Raw genomic sequence first — 19,327 nt, forward strand, 5'->3', positions numbered from 1 at the left:
TCTGGACTGGTTTCAAGTGCGTGTACAGTAAGACAAAACTATCCTGTGGGTGAACTTTTAGGAAAAACTCCCTAATTTGCCATCTTATTCACGATTGGATGTACACATGATTAAAATCAGATGCATTGTGGGAAAAGGTATGTACACTGAACAAAAGCCTACATAACCCAAGTCTGTCAATCAAAGCAGAAAACCACCCTCACTCCACCCATAGCAACCAATCCCCCAAGAACCCATAAAAGGAAGTCCCGGGAAGTCAGAGGTCTGTGTTCCCTTACAGTCTTATCTATCCTGTATCTTCCCTTTGATTCTGAATAAAATCCCTCGCTGCTTCTCTCTTTGAGCACACACTTCTTCAATTCTTTGAACAAGAAGCCAAGTTCCTAGAAACCCCTGTCTAGACAGACCACTGTTAACACTAAAAACTGCTGGGAACTTTGGATTTTGTTAGACAAAGAAGGTCCCTAATGAGGGCTAAGCCGAGACAGTGCTGGGCTCAGATGGATGCTAATGAGCGTGAGGAGTCTGCACTGCTCAGCGTTATGATGCCACTGCGAGCTGCCCCCCCCCATCGGTTCATGTGGTTCAACACTTGGTCCCCAGCTGATGGCGCTATACAGGGAGTTTAGCAAACAGGAAGTGGGGCCTAGCTGGAAGGAGCGGCTCAATACTCGGGTTTGATTGAGGTTATAACCTGGGTCGGCTTTCTGCCCAAACTCTTTGCTTCCTGATCCAAAGAGATGTGAGGAAGCTGTCTGTGGTTCCTGCAGAGCCAGTCCCAGCTGCTACTTTCTCTGCCGTGATGGACTACATCCCCTTTTTCTGTTTGCCCAAATAAACTCTTCATCTCAGAAGCCGTTCCTGCCAAGTGTTTTGTCCTATAGAGGAGAAGAGTAACTAATGCTAACCTAGCTTGCGTTGGTTCCGTGAGCAGACGGAGGGAACAGCTGTTGCAGGCAGAGATAGCAGAGAGGACACAGTCTGGAGTCATTAAGGACGCGGCACCAGGTTGGCGACTGAAATATGTGTGCTTTGGCTAGCAGTGGCAGAACGAGGCCAGCCTCAGAGTCCCTTGACTCTAATCTAGAAACCGGGTGGGTGTGGGAGGGGTCACATAGCTGGAGCAAGGTCAACTTTGAATTTAGGAGTAGATCCGATGTGGGAGCGAAGTGCTCCTAGAACACAGACTGGGGCGGGGTTTAGAAGTCATGTGCTCTTGTCAGCAGGGGCTGTAGACCTTAATTCCCATCCTCCTGGGACCCACTTGCTCCAGAAGTTCCACTTTCTTGAGGTTCACAAAACTACGCTGCCACCTGTGGACCCAGTATTCCAACATGTGAGCCTATGGGGACCGGGTCACACCATCTGCATCACCCCGAGCTCATCTGCGTCTGTATTTCTTCTCTCCATCATTCTCCTCCCTTTCTTTCTCCCTTCCGTCCTCTCTCTAAAGTATGTTTTGAGCATGATCCTATACAGGCGTTAAGAAAACCCTGATGCTAAATTTTGGGGATGTAAAAAGAAACACCAGGCTTTAATCTCATATTTTTTCTTAAGGCATTTTCTCTCATGCAGCCCAAGCTGGCCTTGACCTCAAAACGTAGCTGAAGATGCCCCTCTGACCTTCTGCCTCTGCTTCCCAAGTCGTGGGATTACAGATGTATGACACCACGTTCAGCCTTACACGACACTCGGGTTTCACTCTACCAACTGAGCGACATCATTACCCCTTAAAATTGTGAGACAAGGTCATTCTCTTCTCTCAGTCTCCCAAGTGCCGAGATTGTGTATGTGCACCACCATGCCTGGTCCCCATTTCACTCTTTCATACTTAGAATGAATGAAGAATTCATTTACTCCAGATGAGGTTGGACAGTGGAAACGTCTGGAAGGCCAGAACTTGTCTTTCCCAATTTCTCTCCGCCTCTGTTTAAAGCTTCTATTGTATTTTAAAACGGTATTCACATGTGTGTTGTGGAAGTAGTATATGAATATGCGTGACGGTGTTTTTGGAGGCAGAAGAAGGTGTCAGATGCCCTGGAGCTGGAGTTACAGGTGGCTGTGAGCTACCCAGTGTGGGGACCAGAAATCAAACTCCAGTCCTCTGCAAGAGCAGTATCCACTCTTAAGTGATGAACCATCTCTCCGGCCCCACAGTCTTCCTTAAGGTACAGCTTCTCACTGGAGCCTGCCTATTGGCTAGTCTGTCCAGCCAGTAAGCCCCAGGATCCACCCATCTCTGCATCTCCAACAAAAGGCTAACAGATGAACGCTACCATATGCTCTTTATGTGTGGATGCTGGGGCTCGAACTCAGGTCCTCATGCTTGTTCGGCAAACACTTTACCACTGCCCCATTCCCCAGCTCTGACATATTTTGATGCTTAGAGGTAACCATGCCCTTGACCTTGGACATATTAAACATCCCAACCTCCTGAAATGGGGATCGTCTCTCATTCTCCCTCCCAACTGTGCTGCACGTCTCTGTTCTCTCCTGGTGGGTAAGAAGCATGACTCCCTGACACCTGTGCTCCAGCCAATTTTCCTAACCCCATCCTTCTTCCCCAGTCCATGCTGATTTCCTCCGTAAGCAGTTACAGTGCAGAGTGGTATCCTTCCTATTCCTGTTACCCTGGGAATAAATTGCTGCCATATTTTTCCCCTCTCAATTTCCCTACCCCGCAGTGTGTGCTTCATCATCTTAAAGATCTCTTTGTTTGACAGTTAAGTGCATTAGCGTAGAGCGGAGAGATATTTCTTCTCTATTGTAATAATTATTTCCTCTTATAATTTCTGAGTTGTATCCGAGTTTGAGTGTTGTTCCCCTAGCCCTTGAACATAAAGATTTCTACCGTCCTCCAATAGTGTGTCAAATGCACAAAAAAGAAAGACATCAGCGAAATGATAAGAATAAAGCAGAGAGTACTGATTAGCTATGCAGGGAGAAAAAACGAGATGTGTGAGAGAAACACTGGCGTATTCGTTTACCAGAAGCTCCCAACAAAGGGAGCACAATGATCAAGGTTTGGGGCAACTCCTCTCATCTCTAATAATAAAATAATTCTCTACGGTAGTAGCCCAATTAGGAATCTCAAATGTTTGTTCATCAAAGAATCTGAGAGGCCTATGCAGAAGGTCTCTGGGCACAGCTCGGCATCACCATTGACGTCCCATAGCTCCCAGTGTGGAGAGGAGATGCAGCCACATAGAAGCATTCGGTAAAGTGCCTGCCGCACAAGCACTAGGATCGGAGTTCGAAACCCAGAACCCATGTTAAATACTGAGTGTGGTGGCACATGCCTGTTATCCCAGCACTGGGGAGGTGGAGACAGGAGGATGTCCTGGGGCTCATTAGCCGGATATGAATATAGAATAGCCAATAAGGGAAACAGTGAACTCCAGGTTTAAGGGCAATACCTTGTTTCAAATAATAAGAACGGTGGAAGAGACGGCTCAGCATTAAGAGCACATACTGCTCCTGCACAGGACCCGAGGTTAGTTCCCAGCACCTGTATCAGGTGACTCAGAACTGTCTATGATTCCAGCTCTCGGGGATCTAATGCCCCCTCAGGCTTCTGTGGGTACCTACACTAACATACCGATATCCCTACTACACAGGCATGCGTGCACACACATAATTAAAAATAAAATAAATCTTTAAAGTCATGTTTCAAATTAAGATGGCAAGTGACTGAGCAGAGAGCAATTGAGAAAAACACCTGGTAGTCTCCACATATATGCAGACACACACACACACAAACACACACACACCTTGTCCTAAAACTTTGGTTTCTTTCACCGGATATTACCAAACACACACTTTGCTCTGGCGGCAGACTGCTCTTGGACTTCCTGTTTTGTAGGATGAGCCAGGAAGTTACTGACAAATGACAAAGTTGACAAGGGACAATGAAGCGGGAGCTACTCAGTGTGGTTCCCACAGCGACCACCTGGATGTCACCTGGTTTGCTGTTGAAGGCGTGTGTACTTAATCTGCCCCCCATACCTGCAGCATCAGAACCTTCAGAGGTTGAGCCAGCAACCATAGACTGAAGCTCGAGAAGCCTGTTTCTAGAAGACAGCTTCTGGAGGATATAGTCCAGACGGCTGGAATGTCAGGCAGTGATCATGGCCTAATCTTGGTAAATTACATCTGTAAAGATCCTGTTTCCAAATAAAGTCACACCCTAAGGATGAGTACTGTTGTGGGGAGTGGGTTTCAACCCAACATGGAAGGGGTGAAGTACCAGGAACCCCAGTCAAAGCCTCTTTGCATTTTGGCTCTTGCCTGAGTCTGTCTGAATGTGTATAAAATATTTTTTAAGATTTACTTTTATTTTTAAATTACATGTATGGGGTGTGGTGTGTTCTTGTGAGTACAGTTGCCCACAGATGCCACCCAAAAAAGGGTGTTGGATTCTCTAGAGCTGAAGTTAGAGGCTGCTGTGAACCACCCTGTGGGTGCTGGGAACTGAACTCAGGTCCTGCAAGAGCGGTGTATGCTCTTAATCACAGAACCATCTCTCCAGTTCCTAAGTCTTTGCTGAAACATAGTCTCTAAGCTGGGGAGATGGCTCAGCTATCAGGTGTTTTCTACGCAAGTGTGAGAATATGAGTTTGAAAGAGAAAGAAGGAGAGAGACAGACAGAGACAGAGAGAGACAGAGAAACAGAGAGGAGGAGGAGGAAAGAAGGCAGGCAGGAAGGGAGGGAGGCAGGGGCAAGGTTGGGATGGAGGGATGGAGAGAAGGAAGGAGAGGGAGGGAGAGAGGGAGGGAAGGAGGCAGGCAGGCAGGGCAGGATAGGAGGCAGGCACAGTATCACTTATAATCCCAGAGCTGCAAGATAGGAGATAGATAGAGATATCTCTAGAAACTGGATGGCCAGCTACCTGACCTATGCAGTGATGTAAGCAGGTACACATGTATGTTTACACACACACACATACCACACACACACCACACACACACCACACACACACACACACACACACACACACACACACGAGAGCAGAATTCAGCCTTGGGCATCTTCCTCAGATGGTTTCCCACGTTCTTTTCTGAGGCAGGGCCTTTCATTGGCCTGGCCGAGCCTCCTGTCTTTACCTGCCTAGTGTTAGGCTAACAGGTGTACGCTGCCACAGCTGGTTTTTACCAGTTTGTGGGGACGTGTGAACTCAGGTCTCCATGCTTGTACAGAAAGCGATTTACTGACAGGGCAACTCCCTGAGGTGCTTTGGTCATGGTGTGTCATCACAGCAATGATAACCCTGACTAGGACAGGTATCAGAGAGTCACCTCCCAGCCTCCCCAGACGGATGCTCTGCCTCTGCGCCGGTCTTCGTGCACCCAAAACAACGCCAGTGCACTGGGACTCCCTCATAGGAATCCAGTGAAGACTTGGTTTTTTAAATAAAATGATTCTGTGCCATGCTTCCTTGCGAATACTAACTAGGATGGAACCTATGAAGGTTCCCCAGTTTCTAAATCTGGCACCGAGGGAATAGGGGGATGGGAGGCGGGGACCGGGAGAAGGAGCTATTTTTAATTCCTGGCCAAGAAAAAAAATTTTTAAATCCACACTTATATTATGAGTTCAGCTTGTTCGAACAATGAATTCTGTTTCCGTAATTGTCCTGTCCACAGTTAATGCTGGGAGAGGGAACAGAGAGTGGTGGTGATTTCTAATCGAAATCCGCTCCGTTTCCCAGCGGCGGAGTGGAGGTGGGGTTTCCTTCAGTGTCCCAGGAGAACCCCAGAAGGAAGGAGATGGTGACCCGTCCCAGGGTCGAGCCATACGACTCATAATTAATATTTAACACTGCTTTTAAAACTAAGTGACAGGCTCCTTAATCAGCACATACATTATTTGAGGTCAGGAACAGAAGAAAGGCATATATTGATTGGATTGCATTTTACCCCTCGCCGCCATTCACACGCCTCTGTGGCTACGGTGATCGATAAGGGCCACGGTGTCCAGATATTTTTAAGGTCTCTCGTGTGCGGCTTTTAAGCCGGTCCACTCTTGCCCTGTGCATGGGCTGCCCTGCGGGGGCGGGGGGAGGCATGTTTGCTAGAAAGCCTCTTGTCTAAGGACAACGAATTTGTCTCCTTTTGATGTCAGCCCTGCCTCAAGGCAGTACACTGCCCTTTAAAGAAGAGGACCACGTGGATCCAGGGTGCGGTTTCTCATTGGCTTTTATATATCAGGAATGTTTAAAAACACACAAAAGTACAGAGATTAATAGTACAAGTTCCAGACACGCAAAATGGACAATAGCCAAATTTTTCACTTCGAGGTTTTTTTAAAATGTAAATTATATATGGCTGGCATGGTGGTACAGGCCTGTAATCTCACCACGTAAGAGGCCGAGGCATGAGGATTGGAAGCGCAAGGCTAGGGGGGTGGACGTGTAGCTCGGTTGGTCCACTGCTAATATTGTATGCATGAGGCTACGGATCCGATCCCTAGCAACTAAAAGGAAAGGAAAGGAAAGACCAGGCCAGGCAAGGGAAAGAAAGCTCGGGCTACCAAGTGAGTTCCAGCCTGGGCTACGGTGAGTCAAACGGCAACCTCAGCTACATAGTAAGTTCTAAGCCAGCTTGCACTACAGAGCAAGACCCTGTCTCAACCCCCCTGACCCCCAAACTAAACCTTCCAGATGAGCCCCGTCTGCAGGGTCATTCTCCCCGTGACCTCTCTTGAGCTGGGGAATGTGTCATTGGACTGCCCTCCATAAGTCAGCTTTGCCTCCAACAGCCCTCAGTCCAAGCCACAAACAATCTAGAATATCATTGTTGGGCTGATCACATTCCTAGAACTGGCTGCATACCTTCACCTCCTGACATTATATTTTGGGGGTTAACCACATGGCTACATGCTGGTCATGTTTAGATGAGCCAGCTGTTTAAATTTCTCTGTGTCCATCTTTCCTTTGGCGATGGACATTTAGGGGTTCTGTTCTCAAGGTCATTCTTATCCACAGAATACGTTTGAGGCCAACCTGGGCTCTGTCTCAAGAAAAAGAAAAGAAAGATGAGGTGGTGGATGTATGCAGAGAAAGAAGAAAGAAAAAGAGAGAGAGGAAGGAAAAGAAAGACAGAATGGATTTGGGGGAATGAGCTGGAGCAGCCAGTGTGGAAATTTGTATGGGGGTTCTTCACAAAAAAAAACCAGAACAGCCACAGTCCAGGTTTCTGAAGTTAGCACGCCACAGCAGTGCTTCAGTTCCACGAAACATTTTCTGGTTTTTCGTACACAATTTCACTCTTAGCCCACACCATCCTGGAACTGACCATGTAGCCCAGGCTACCCCAAACTCACAACAATCATCCTGCCTCCACTTCCCAAGTGCTGGGATTACAGGCAAGAACCACTGTGGCTAACAGTTGTGTCCACTACTACACTGTTCCCAACACTGAGATTTAGGATGGTTAACAGATGCACAAGGAAATAGAAGGTGGCATTTATGCACAATGGAAGTTTATTCCGATACTTAAAAAATTAAATTATGCCCTATGCCCTTTGTGGGAGAATTAATAGAACTGTGGATCATTGTTAAATGATACATCAAACTCTTAAAGATAAAAAGCTTGTCTTCATGTGAACACATATATATGGAAAGAGAACGGGACCAACATGGAAGACGAAAGGGAAGCATCGGATGGGGAGGAGAGGCAAGAGAATGTACTGCAGGGTGTACTAAGTACAGTGACCTGTACGCCTGTGAATAGTACAATAAACCAGCTTCCTATTATAGGTCTGCCATCCTAGCTATTCTGGAGACTAAAGCAGGACTGTATTAAATTCCAGGTACCCTGGACTACAGAGGGAGCCAAAGGGCAGCCTGAGCAAGTCATTGACACTTCATCTCAACATAAAAAGTAAAAAAAAAAAAAAAAAAAAGCACTGGGGATAGGGTTCAGTGGTAGAGCCCCCGCCTAGAATCCCCCAGTGAGGGGCTGGGGTGTGGCTCAGTGGTAGAGCCCCCGCCTAGAATCCCCCAGTGAGGGGCTGGGGTGTGGCTCAGTAGTAGAGCCCCTGCCTAGAATCCCCCAGTGAGGGGCTGGGGTGTGGCTCAGTGGTAGAACCCCTGCCTAGAATCCCCCAGTGAAGGGCTGGGGCGTGGCTCAGTGGTAGAGCACCTGCCTAGAATCCCCCAGTGAGGGGTTGGGGTGTGGCTCAGAGAAAGGACGTTTGCCAATTGTGGCTGAGGCCCTGGATTCAATCCCCAGTCCTGAAGGAATAAGGAAAGAACAAGAGGGTGTGTGACTTCATGTACAAGGCCCAGGAGCATCCAGGCATGTAGTGGTAATGGCCCAACAAATATTCCTAACAGAAAAATTCTTGCAAATAGAGCCTCCACATGGTTGGGGCAAAATTTGCTCAGGAACCTTGACAAAGAGCTCACCAATGACCCATAGTCCCAGAGTAACGCAGTCATGTCTGAGGTCTTCCAGCCTCTAAGAGCTTCATTCTCCTGAATGTAGACTTTAGCAGTGTGGTGAGGGCAGAGCCGTGCTGGGTGGCGTGTGTCCCCAAGGATTCAGCTCCATCCAGCCCTGCCTGGCTCTGTTGCATCCGAGAAACATCTGGCCTCCCAAGGTTTCTGCAAACTCCGGGCAGAAAGAAGAAAGGAGCCCCTGACAGCAGAGAGGAGTACTGCCTGCAGAAGCTGCCCCCACGCACAGGTCCAGGAAGAAAGCAGATCGGACTGCCTCTGTGGTAGATACAGCTGCAGGAGGCAACATCAGTTCTCTGCTCATCTGAAACTTCCCCTGCCAGCATCCCGAATGATAAGAAATCACTCATTTCTGACATGGTCTCATTTTCAAAGTGTTTCTATAAGAAGCATCCAGCCATCTCATTTCAAACATAGTTCAAATAGAAAAGAAAAACTAATCCTGCTATGTTTATTATTAATTAAACAAGATTTTCAGGATCAGCTGGAAAGACACAGGCAGAGGGGAAGCAGGCACCATCCCAAATATTTTGCACCCAGCCCACTAGGATTTAATGGAGGGACTTCGGAGAGTTTCCCTTCCTGGAAAATTCAAATACCTATCCATGCTGTCTGCCTTCTGATGCAGGAGTGAGAGGCACCATGGTGTGGATATTAGGTTATTTATTTTCTCATGTCCCCTGGGTTGACGTTTGTGTGTAAGGACGAATGACTAGTGTCTTGCTGGTCATTTGAACAGGTGTAGCATGAAGATTATTTAACACTGAGTTCTGCTATCTGTCTTTAGATTCTCTGAGAAATGAGAAATAAAATCTCTGGAGAGGATCCAGGTGGAAAAAAAAATAGAAATAAATGATCAACATAAGATAAGTTGGTCCTGTGTCCTGGTTGGTTGGGAGCACGCTTTTCCTTTTACGATCTTGTTACCATTGCAAATTTATGAATCCTAAAAAATTTAGAGACTCTGTGAAATATTTAAATGCATTTTAAAGACTCTGCATAGACAATGGTGCTGTAACCCCAGAGCATCCAAAGTGGTTTTCACAAGCTGGAGGTCAGCTTTGGGAGGTCTTGGCCTATCCTGGCCTGAGCCACATCGTTGTGATGCAGGGATGTGGGTGAGTGCCAGTGCACAACAATTCAAGCATGGAGTGCCACCCAGCGGGGCAGGGGGCCGGAAGAAAGGGAGGCTTCAATCGTGGTTAGTTATGTTTGAGACAGGATCGAATTATGTAGTACTGGCTAACCTGGAATTTCTGATCCTTCTAACTCTGCCCCCACAGTACTGATATTACAAACATATTCAGGGCCTTAGCACTGAGTCCCGCAGTGGGGGATTCTAGGCAAGTACTCTACCACTGAGCCACACCCCAGCCCCTCACTGGGGGATTCTAGGCAGGGCCTCTACCACTGAGCCACACCCCAGCCCCTCACTGGGGGATTCTAGGCAGGGGCTCTACCACTAAGCCACACCCCAGCCCCTCACTGGGAGATTCTAGGCAGGGCCTCTACCACTGAGCCACACCCCAGCCCCTCACTGGGGGATTCTAGGCAGGGGCTCTACCACTGAGACACGCCCCAGCCCCTCACTGGGGGATTCTAGGCAGGGGCTCTACCACTGAGACACACCCCAGCCCCTCACTGGGGGATTCTAGGCAGGGGCTCTACCACTGAGCCATACCCCCAGCCCCTTACTGAAGGATTCTAGGCAAGTGCTCTACCACTGAGCCACACCACCAGTCTCTTACTATGGCAGGTGCACTACCAACTTAGGCATATCCCCAGCTACTAGTAGAGAATATTGAAACAGAAATAAAAAACACTAACAGTCAATTTGCTTTTTTTTTATTATTATTACCACGTGCCAGCTAATCTTCCTGATGCCAACAATGCTGTCTGTCTTTCTCCCAAACCTTTTCGTTGTTTTGAGTTCTACCCAGTGAAGCACTTACAGTTGAGTTTAATGGTACAGCTTCCAAATAGCACATTGTATGATCTAACCTCTCAACAAACAATGTGTTGGTTGTGGAGGGTAATTTGGAGAAGTCCCAGGTACACTGTTGGAGCTCCATACACAGGGGCTCAGCTGTGCGTTGTTCCTGTGAAGCAGACATTTGCCAAGGTTCTGTGCTGTGGGGCTCTCTTCTGTATATGATTCAGATCTTCAACGTGTCATCCATAACGCATTTCAGAGCTTAAACAGTAGATTCAACAAAAGCACTCACACAATTGCTGCAGAGACAGAAAACGGAGGAGTTGGAATGGCTTTAACTCTACCTTCCTTTGCCACCAATCAGAGTTTTAGTTTGTTTAACATGTAAAACATCAGAGCAGAGCCAGAGAAAAGGCTCAGGTAGTAAAGACCCCCACTACCAAGCCTGATGACCCGAGGTAGATCCCTGGGACTCATGTAGTGGAGCAAACCAATTCCCACAGGTTGTCCTCTGATCTCTTATGCATGAACACACATGTGCACACATACCCCATAAACACACAGAGACACACATGAAAACACCACACACACATACAAACACCCCACACATACACACACAGAGAAACACACATACACCACACATATAGACACACATACAAACACCCCACACATACACACGCACAGAGACACACATGCACATACCACATACACACTCAGAGACACCACACACACTCACATACACATGTGGGCACATATACCACACACACACACACATGCACAGACACCATATGCATACACCATACATGCACACATACCCTCATGCACACACCACACACACATGTATATGCACATGTACAAACACATACCACATATATGCATACACCACATGCACATATATACACACACCACACATACACACATAGACACCACACACACACACACACACACACACATACACGTATCCCACACCAAAAGTTTTTTAGAAAGAAAAAAACTGAGGAGGTTCATATTTTTGTATGATATGTACCAATTTCAGTGAGCACAATAGATACCCCATTGAATCCAAATAATATGTATTACATGTAGAGAATAGTTTTGTCTTACAGAAGTAGATTAAAAATAATAACAGACCACGGGTGTCTGTGTGCTTAGCAAATGACTGTCCACCACACCAGCAGCTCTGTACACTATTTGGTACCTGAGGTCTCAGGTTCAAGTCTGTAAGTTTCTGCCCAGGTCAGGTTCTTAAGGCTGCATATACCTCTCTTTAGAGGGAATCTCAGAATAAACTACGTAACTACACGATATAGCCGCCATGAGAGAGAATCAAGTAGGACGTCGTTGTATTGATTGTCTGTTTAATAATGATCTGTTTCTGTGTCAACTTGACAAGGAGTCCATTGTGCTGATTGGCTTTTGTCAATCTGACACAAACCTAGACATATCTGAGAAGAGAGAATCTTGACTGAGACAATGTCTCCAGAAGTGTGACCTATAGGCAAATCTGTAAGGCATTTTCTTGACTGATGTGGGTGGGACTAGTTCACAGGAGGCAGTGCCAGTTCATAGGAGGTGGCCACGGGTGGCATAAAAAAGCAAGCTGAGCAAGCCAGGGGAAAGAAGAGAGTGAGTACCACCCCTCCATACTCTCTCCTTCAGTCCCCGGGAATTACAGATGAGCCACCATACCTACCCAGGATTTACATGCATTCTAGGGATCTGAACTCTGTTCCTCATGCTTGTGGGTCAAGCACTTTGACCACTGAACTATCATTCTATCACTTTATTTTCACAAGATCTCTCACTGAACTTGGGGCTCATTGATTCTGCCAGTCTGACTAGCCGACTGGTTCCAGAGACACACCATGTCTCTCCATCCTCAGCCAACACTACAGCTACAGATAGCACCTAGCGCAACCTTTTACATATGTGCTGTAACCCAGATCCTTCTTACACGCCAGGTACTTTACTCACTAATCCATACCCCAAGACCCTAGTGGACCTCTCATCCCCTTCCTTAGCTCAGTTCTTGTCTATTCTGATGGTTTAACTCTGTAGATAAGAAAGTCTTTGGTTAATTAACACAGGGTTGTGTTAGGTCTCTGTCACTTGCATCCAAAAAGTTCTGGCAAATATATAAACTTGCTTGACAAGACTTGCTGCTCCTTAGAACAAGAAACTCACTCTCCCTTCCTCTGAAGATGAAGTGCAAGTTAATTTGCATGTAAATGAGACAGTGGCCATTCCCTTATCAGCTGGACTTGCTTTCCTTTTACAAAATAGAAACACACATTCCACTTTGTACAAATGATGCAACACAGCGCTTCAGCCTGAAGCAAGTCTCTCTCTCTCTCTCTCTCTCTCTCTCTCTCTCTCTCTCTCTCTCTCTCTCTCTCTCTTCCTCCAATTGCTAAGCAAGACCTTGATTGCTGTGTAAAGGCTTTTGTAACCTTTGATACAGTTGCTTCAGAACTTTCCTCCTGGGTGAACCTTTAGGCAGAAAGGGCTGGGCCAGGAGCATTCATCCGAAAGCAAATCACCCACGATCCACATGATCAAAATGCAGAGTGTGATCAAAATGCAGTGTGTGTCTGTCTCTGCAGTCTGGGATTCTAGGAAGAGCAATTGAGGGGAGATGAATGTGTGTGTCCATGCCGGGTCTCGGTCAGTAGGTCAGTACTGGGAGGGAGTGATCTTAGATTTTTGTCACAGAAGAACACAGATTGTGAAAGCCCTGACAAGATGGAATAGAAAGAAGGATATCATCGAGTAGCCATTGAGTCACAGGTGTAAGCCTGGGTACCACAGTGATGCTCTCGGTGACAGTGACCACAGGTGCAAGCCTGTCCATCACAGTGGCTCTCCTACTGACACTGAGCCTAACTTCTAAAGAGCCATAATCTAGAAGCATTTCTTCCTTCAAATCTGCGTTTCCTTCTCTTAGAGTCTGGTAACCTCTGAGAGGAAGCAGCAAACACTTGTATTTTCTTCTGTGTTTGGTGTGTGTGTGTGTGTGTGTGTGTGTGTGTGTGTGTGTGTGTGTGAGAGAGAGAGAGAGAGAGAGAGAGAGAGAGAGAGAGAGAGAGAGAGAGAGAGTTGCATGTGTGATGTGTCTGTGAGGAGGCCATGGGTCAGTGTCAGCTTTCTCCCTTGAGCATTATTCACCTTATATTTTTGAGAGACATCCATTGAACCTCAAACTTAGATTTGACTAGACTGGTTTGCCAATAAGTTGCAGGAATCCTCCTGTCTCCACACATACATGTGGAGGCCAGAATAGGGCATTGGTGCCGTTTTCTATTACTTTCTCCCTAATTGCTTGGAGACAGGGTTTCCTACTGAACTGGAAGCTTGCTATTTTGATCTTTTGATCAATCTTGCTAACTAGCAAGCCCTTAGGCTCTATCACCCTGCCGTGTGTGTGTGTGTGTGCGCACACACACACACACACACACTCAGCTTAAAAATTTTCGAGAAAAGCAACAATGTCTTTTTTTTCCTATTTTCCATATTTCTGTCCAACACACAATGGCTTAACACATAAGCCATTTACTGTTGTGCAGGGCCTGGAGGCTGAGGTCAGCTCAGAGTGCCTCATGGGTTCACCATGAGACATTGGCTGTGACTACATATGAAATGCCCCCCCTCAGGCTCATATGTTTTGACACTCAGTCCATAACTGGGACCACTAAAAGAAGTGAGTGATTGGGTGGGGCTTGAGGGTCAGTCACAGGTTGACCCTGTGTCTGCCTTAATGCTGTGCTTCCTGACAGTTGACCTGTTGTGACTAGCTCCCTCACAGCAAGCTTGCCATGAGTCTGAGCCATGCACTGCTGGGATAGACTGAACCCTTTCAAACTGTAAGCCAAAAGCAACCCTTCCTCCCTTGAGTTGCTAATCAGGTGTTTGTTTACAAGAAAAAGAGACCAGTAGATACTGTTAGTGGTGGGTGATTGCTGGAGAGGTCTGGGGGCAGCGTGCTGAAGCCCTGACATCATGTTTGTATTTTCTTAGCACCATCGAATAAGAATTCAGAGATGGGTAAAGAGAAGAGTTGGAAAGTTCCACACTTTAGGGCAATGGTTCTCAACCTGTGGGGTGCAACCTTTGGGGTCATATAGCAGAGGTCCTGCATATCAGATACTTACATTATGATTCATAACTGTGGCAAAATTACATTAAGAAGTAGCAGCAAAAAATAATGTTACAGTTGGAGGGTCAGCACAGCTTAGGGAGCCGTGTTAAGGGTCGCAGCATTTGGAAGGCTGAGAACCGCTGTCCTTGCAAGGCATGTGGTCTTCTGATGAGTGGGTCTCACGGTGGGACATGTGGTAACTCGGTTTCTGGGAGGACCTGAATGGAGAAAAGATTTCTCCTGAGTGAAGGATGTGGAAAAGGGGAATTCTAGGAGTGTGACGGAACTTTCTTAGAATAGGGTACACGCCTCCTTCCATGCTTGAGCATTGGTCCCCAGGAGACATTCTTCTTGCTTATCATCATCATCATCATCATCATCATCTTTGTTGTTGATGGTGATTCTTTGAGACACATTCTCTCTATGAAGTCCCTGTTGTCCTGGAACTTACTATGTAGACCATGCTAGCCTCTGTCACCCAAGTACTGAGATTAAAGGCATGTGCCACCATGCCTAGCCAATCTGTTCACCTTACTTTTTGAGACAGAGTTTCTTACTAGAACCTGCGACTGGCTGATTAGGCTAGACTATCTGGCCAGTGGCCTCGGGACCTACCTCTCTCTACTTCCCACAGCTGAGATCACAGGCCCACACCCTCACACCCAGCTATTTAAGTGGGTGCTGGGGATTGAAGTCAGACCCTCAAGCTTGTCCAGCAAGAATTTAACCCATTGAGCCACCTCCTCGGCCTTGTTTTTGTTTCTTGAGATAACATGTCACTCTGAAGTTCAAAGTGGCTTTGAGCTGAATGTTCTTCTGCCTCAGCCTTCCAAAGGCATGGAGGAGAGGCCTTGCCCTGCCGGACTCCACCTGGGTAAGTAATCTTATTACATTTAATTATTTTGTGTATGTGTGGCCTGACATGGCTTACATTCAGTGGTGAGATGACAGATTCCTTCCACCATGTGGACTTCAGCTACTGAACTTAGGTCGCTGGGCTTGGTGTCAAGTGTCTTTACCTGCTGTGTCACCTTGCAGGCCCTCCACCTGGGAAATTTTTAAAAATGACTAATTCTGGTCCAGGGAGACAGCTTAGTCACTAAGGTGCTTGACAAACAAGTATGAAGAGCAGAGTTCACATCCCCAGCACCCGTGTAAAGAGGAAGCAATGCTGTAGGTTTGTAATCCCAGCCCTGGGGAGGTGGAAAACAGGTGGGGGCCGGGGCTTCTTGGCCAGGCAGCCTAGGCAACGGTGAACTTCGGTTCACTGAGATACGTTGTCTTAAAAATAAAGAGGGGAGCGACTGGGAAAGATACCCAACTTCCACCTCTGACCTCCACACACATGTGCACACATATGTGCTTGCTAATCTATGTGCATAGGTAGACACACACATGCATACATGGATGCACACCACAAGGAGGCATGTGTGCACACCTACTGATACCTGGATTTTATCCCCAGAAGCTGCCAATTGTCCCCTTGGTCCACATGTCCCTGTGTAAGAGAAAAATGACGCACACACCAGGTAGGGAGACTGCCTTTGTCCCTCTTCTCTAAGTGTCCCTCCAACTCCTCAGGGAAATGAGCAACTTTCAGACAGAGACCTTGAGCTTGAAGGCACCCTGTGGTGATGTCCTGTGGTGACGCACCAGCCTCCCCCCTGATTCTGGTGTGCAGTCATGCCAGGGTGGGAGAGACAGAAGCTGTGCATGGCCACCAGGAAGCCATACAGTGACATTTAAATTGTCTCTCACCTAGGGAAAGGGACACTGCCCCCCCTCCCCAATATCTGGACCTTGGTGACAGTTTGACTAGTTCAGGGACACTTAAGTGTTAATTTGTGCACTCTGGAACTCTAATTCTGCATGAGGAGGGTTTGATGGACTCTCTCTGTGGGCGATAGCCACTGTCCCAACGGCGGTACTTATGAAGCACAAGGAATTCATCCCTTTGTTGTGCTTGCTAGCACACTCCTCCAGCACTTTAGAGGCTGAGGCAGGAGCATTACTGTGACTTCACCCTGGGCTACCTAGTGAGTTCCAAGTCAACCTGCTCTACAACGTGAGGTCATCCTGTCTCAAAACTGGGGTGGGCAGGTATGTGGCTGGAAATATAGCCTAGTCGGTAAAGAGCTAACCACACAAACAAGAACCCGAGTTCAACCCCCAGAACCCACGTAAAAAGGCTGTGTGGGGGCCTAGAGAGGTGGCTCGACGGTTATCATCATTTGCTGCTCTTTCAGGGGATCTCGATTTGATTCTGAACACCCACTCCGTGGTTGCAACTTCCCTTAACTCTAGTTCCAAGGGATCTGATGCCCTCTGCTGGCCTCTATAGAAACTGCATGCATTCAGTGCATAGACTTGCAGCCAAAAACACATATACACATAAAAGACAAGCATTTTTTTTTTTTTACAAAGTCAAGCACAGACCAATGAGAGGTGAAGGTGCTTACGACAAGGCCTGGCAACATGAGTGTGGTGCCTGGAACCCACAGGCAGAAAGAGAACTAACCCCTCACCTCCGTGTGCCCACACATACAAACTATTAACAAACAGTTACTGAAACCCCAGACATGGTGGTGCACACTTGTAATCCCAGTGGTGGGAAGTGGACACAGGAGAAGAACCCTTGGGGTTCGCTGGATGACCAACCTATTCTACTCGGCAAGTTCCACGTCAATGAGAGAGTCTATCTTTAAACAAGAAGTAGATCACTCCTAAGAAACACCCAAGACACGTCTAGATTCCATGTGTGTGAAAACATACACACACATATATATATACTCACACATAGACACACATACACACACACTCATATACACACATGCACACATACAAACATGAACACATATACATGCACACATACACACATACACAAACACACAGTACAGACATATGCACACATACATACATACACACATACATATAGATACCCACACATACACAAACACACATGTGGACATATGTAAACACAAACACATGCACATACATGCACATTTCTTTTAGCAAAGTTACTAGTCACGCACACAAAGTGGCAGAGAGCTTGCTATCATTTCTGGGGCAGGAGTAGGTGGAAGAGGAGGGAGCAGAAGGGACCATGGTGTTTGCAGAAGATGCTGGGGACATCAGACTTAAAGCTGTCACCTGTCTCACTCCAGTTGAGGGTGTGGGCTCAAGAGAAGGAAGACACGAGGGTGAGGTGGACAGATGAGATCGACAAACAGGACTCAAGCCGTGGAAGCTACCCTCTTACCTGGAGGCTCTGTGGCTTCACTGCCTTGGTACCCTGTGTGGATGCTACAGTCTCCCATCTGTCCAATGAATAGCAGTGCAACAGAAATGCTTCCCTCTTGCCCTTGCTCTCCAACTGACTGACAGCTTGGATCCATCAGAGGAAGAGCTTGCGAGCTGCATCTGTCATTATTGAACAGAAATCAGTAGAGCACGATCTGTGGGGGAAGCCTTGGATCTGTAACAGGCTTCCAGTCCACTCTTGTTCCCCAGCTCCAGAGTTTGGGGAGGCCCTGTTGGGACCGAGCCTTGAAAATACATGCATCACGTCTGCTCCCTCTGCGCCAGAAGAAGGCACACTTGATGGAGATCCAGGTGAATGGGGGCACTGTGGCTGAGAAGCTAGACTGGGCCCGAGAGAGGCTGGAGCAGCAGGTGCCTGTGAACCAGGTGTTTGGGCAGGATGAGATGATTGACGTCATCGGAGTGACAAAAGGCAAAGGGTGCAAAGGTGTGACCAGTCGTTGGCATACAAAGAAACTGCCCCGAAAGACCCATCGAGGTCTGTGCAAAGTTGCCTGTATTGGAGCCTGGGACCCTGCCCGTGTAGCCTTCTCTGTGGCTCGTGCTGGGCAGAAGGGCTACCATCACCGAACAGAAATTAACAAGAAGATTTACAAGATTGGTCAAGGCTCCCTCATCAAGGATGGTAAACTGATCAAGAATAATCCATCCACTGACTATGACCTGTCTGACAAGAGCATCAACCCACTGGGTGGCTTTGTCCACTATGGTGAGGTGACCAATGACTTCATCATGCTCAAAGGCTGTGTGGTGAGAACCAAGAAGCGAGTGCTTACTCTGCGTAAGTCCTTGCTGGTCCAGACCAAACGTCGGTCTCTGGAGAAGATTGACCTGAAGTTCATTGACACCACCTCCAAGTTTGGCCATGGTCGTTTCCAGACCATGGAGGAGAAGAAAGCATTCATGGGACCACTCAAGAAAGATCGCATTGCCAAGGAGGAAGGTGCTTGACTCCAGGGTGTGCAGTTGGTGGGGTCTCATCAGTAAAATGTTTTCAGTAAAAAAAAAAAAAAAATGCATGCATCAGCCTTGGAAGTTAGTGCTTTGTATGTGTGTGTTCATATGGGTACATGCATGTGTTTGGGTACAAGTACATATGTTTGCGCATGTATGTGGAGGTCACTTGTAAGCCTCAGGTATTGTTCCTTAGTCACTATCCACCTTGATTTTTGAGATAGGGCCGTCTTGCTAGGCTATGGTGGCCAGCCATCAAGTCCTCTGGATCTGTCTTTGCCTCTTCAGTACTGGAAATGCCAGGTCGTACCACCATGTCCAACTTTTTTGCAGATATTCTAATTAGCTTTGTCAACTTGACATAGACCAGGGACGTTTGAGGAAGGAGTCTCAGTTGAGAGATTGCCTAGATCAGAATAGCTGGGGGCTCCGTCTATGGGGAATTGTCTTAACAGTTGCTTGATACAGGAAGACATAACCCTCTGTGGGTGGCACCCATTCCCTGGGCCGGTAAGCCCTGGACTG

The 19,327-nt window shown here is 47.3% G+C and overlaps 1 pseudogene; it reads left to right on the forward strand.

Annotated features, from left to right (window-relative positions):
* LOC114611358 overlaps window positions 1–18,849 on the forward strand; it is a 108,936-nt pseudogene extending 90,087 nt beyond the window's left edge.
* Window positions 18,850–19,327: the final 478 nt, after the last annotated feature.

The sequence above is a fragment of the Grammomys surdaster genome, unplaced genomic scaffold (genome assembly GCF_004785775.1).
Source record: "Grammomys surdaster isolate TR1022 unplaced genomic scaffold, NIH_TR_1.0 126109, whole genome shotgun sequence".
In the NCBI taxonomy this organism is placed as follows: Eukaryota; Metazoa; Chordata; class Mammalia; order Rodentia; family Muridae; genus Grammomys; species Grammomys surdaster.